The sequence below is a fragment of the Octopus bimaculoides genome, chromosome 18 (genome assembly GCF_001194135.2).
Source record: "Octopus bimaculoides isolate UCB-OBI-ISO-001 chromosome 18, ASM119413v2, whole genome shotgun sequence".
Classification (NCBI taxonomy): Eukaryota; Metazoa; Mollusca; class Cephalopoda; order Octopoda; family Octopodidae; genus Octopus; species Octopus bimaculoides.
This window is the reverse complement of record NC_068998.1, coordinates 1848075-1851078: the sequence shown is the minus strand read 5'-3', so window position 1 is coordinate 1851078 and position 3004 is coordinate 1848075. Positions and strand designations below refer to the sequence as shown.

The 3004-nt window shown below is 42.1% G+C and overlaps 1 protein-coding gene across 1 annotated transcript in view; it reads right to left on the bottom strand.

The window, feature by feature from the left end:
* The window catches only part of LOC106881079 (adhesion G protein-coupled receptor A3), a gene marked incomplete at its 3' end in the record, with an annotated part of 88359 nt that overhangs the window by 47304 nt on the left and 38051 nt on the right, over positions 1-3004 (bottom strand). The window lies entirely within an intron of this gene.

Sequence of the window (3004 nt, the reverse complement as noted above, 5' to 3'; positions counted from 1 at the left end):
TATATATATATATATATATATATATATGCTCATGTTGACTTGCTGTGTGTGTGTGAACATTTGCATACAATACTCAATATCCACACATTGCTAGAATCATATACAACCAGTCAATGCAAATGCAAACACATACACACTTGTATACATTTACATATGTGTGTACATGTGTGTGTGTATGCATATATATATATATACACACACACACACACAATATATAAACACATACACACATATATGTATGTATGTATACACATGCATATGCATACAACAGTTTAATAAATCATGTGAATGTTAAAATTAGATTTGAAACAAATTTCATTTTAATTTTTTGTGTTGGCATTAATTGTGGTGGTGGTGGTGGTGGTGATGTGGTAATGGTAGTGAAGTATATTGGTTGTAGCGGTTGATGTTATGGTATCAGTGGTGGGACAGACACGAAGATAATAGGGTGGCTGTGGGGGCAGAGGTTGTGTTGTAGTATGAGTGGTGGTGGTGGTGGTGATAGTGGTGATGCCAACATCTCTCTAGTGTATGGGCAATATGTGGAAATATTTGGAAGAAATCATGGATTTGAAGAATAAATTATGCAGAGTCTGAAATCTGAGAATAATGGACCAACTTGGAGTGATGACAAATATTGGTTTCAAACTTTGGCCAAAGGCCAGCTATTTCAGGGCAGGGTGTAAGTCAATTACGTAGACCCCAGTATTAAACTGGTACTTATTTCATTGACCCTGAAAGGACGAAAGGCAAAGCTGAGCCTTGCAGTGTTTGAACTTGGAACATAATGTCAGAAGAAGCGCTAAGCTTGGTATTGATTCTGCTAGCTTGGCACTGGTGATGACAAATCTCAAAGACCAGCAATCATTTCTAGATTCTGACTCATTAGACAGATGTGAGATATAACTCCGTAGCTCCTCCTGGACAATAAACATCACTGGCATTCCACAGCTCATGATCCAACAGGCCAATGGTTCTCTTACTTGCTTCAATCATTAGACTGTGGCCATGCTGGAGCACTGTCCCGAAGAATTTTTAGTCAGATGAATTGACCCCTGGACTTGTTATTTTGTAAGCTTGGTACTTATTCTATTGCTGAATCACTAAATTATGGGGACATAAACAAACCAACACAAGTTGTCCAGCAGTGTGTGTGTAGGGGGGAATAAACAAACACACACACACACACAATGGGCTTCTTTTCAGTTTCTGTTTACCAAATCCTCTCAAAAGGTTTTGGTCAGCCTGAGGCTATAGTAAAATACACTTGCCCAAGGTGCCGCACCATGGAACTGAACTCGGAACCATTTGGCTGGAAAGCAAACTTCTTACCACACAGCCACACTTACGGCTATATGACCAAAGATGATGTTTAGCAGGGGGTCAAAATCCCGAGCCAATTTATTATCCAGGTTGGAGTTCAGCCCCAGGTCAGCCTCTTGTCCAGCAGATCTATGGCGTAAAGATTTCCCGAATGAAATTTGACTGCTATTTCTAGCAGATCAATCTGATGACAGATATGATGATGGTGATGAGGATGACTATCCACTTGCTGCGCATTCCAAATGAGAAACCTTTCCAGTTGCATCCATCAGGCCACTCCAGCACACCGAGACTGCAGACTCCAATAAACAGACAACAATGTTGTTTACATCTGGTGCAGCTTGCATCAGCCTCCACACACCCCACCCACCCTGCTGCACTCCTCCCCCTTCGGTGTTTCCTGGTTTGGTTTGCTTTTGTTGCTTTTGTGCTGTAGCCATTGGTGAGAGAGGGAGAGAGCAAAAGAGAAATAGATATAAATAGAGAGATGGTGATAGCTAGAGAGAGAGGGAGTAAGAGAGGGAAGAACAAAGAGAGAACAGAGAAAGTTAGAAAGAGAGAAAGAAAGAGAAAGTGACGGAGAGAGAGAGAGAGGGGGAAGAGAGAGGGGGGGAAGAGAGAGCAAAGGTAAAATAGATATAGAGAGATAATGGTAGCTGGAGAATTTAAGAGAGGGAGTAAGGGAGGGAGAGAAAGAAAATAGAGAGAATAAAGAAAGCTAGAAAGAGAGAGAGAGAGAGAGAGAGAGGGAGAGAGAATGAAAGAATTATGGAGTGCCAGCAGCCATATTTGATGAGTCAGTGATTGGTGAGGAGAGATGGACGAAGATGAGGATGCTGACGCCGGTGCCGGCTGGTTTTTGTGGCTGAGAGAATGGTTTTAGCAAAAAACGATGATTGCAAAACTCCTTAGCAGACATCTTGTAAATAATTGATAAAAACAAATTTAAGACATTGGGTGGATAATACAGGACCACCACCACCACCATGGTGGTGATGACAATGACAACCACCACCACCACCACCACCACTGCTCATTGTTTCTACTCTTACCATCATCATAAACTACAAATGATAATGGGAACTAACAGCACCACTTCCATCCAGTCCACCACCATCATCTATTTCAAGACAAACAACAGGACCTCCCTCCCTCCCTTCTGGTTTGCCATTTTTCCAGGGTCATTTCTTAAGACTTGTAGAATTAAAAACAACGAGGAAAACAAAACAAAAAAAAAGTTTGAGGGTTCAGGAGGGTTCTGGCCATGTGGTTCAGAAGCTTGCTTTGCAATCCCAGGGTTACAGGTTCAATACCACTGTGCTGCACCTTGGGGCAAATGTCTTCTACTGTGGCCTTGGGTTGACCAATGTCTTGTGAGCAATATTGGCTGATGGAAACTGTGTGGAAGCTCGCCACATATATGACAAGCTTCCACACACCTACATATGTAAATGTACGCATCTGTGGGTTTTTGTGTGCATGTTTGTCCCCCTCTACACAGAGCTATTGGTCTGTTTGAAGTTACAGTAGACGACCCATACTCAAAGTACCATGTCCTGGGATCGAACCTAGAATCATTGGGTTGTGAAGCAGACCTCCTTACCACACAGCCAGGTTCAGGCTTGGGGGTCAGTGTTTTTTAAAAGCAAAGTGCAACTTAAACATATATACACAACTGTGT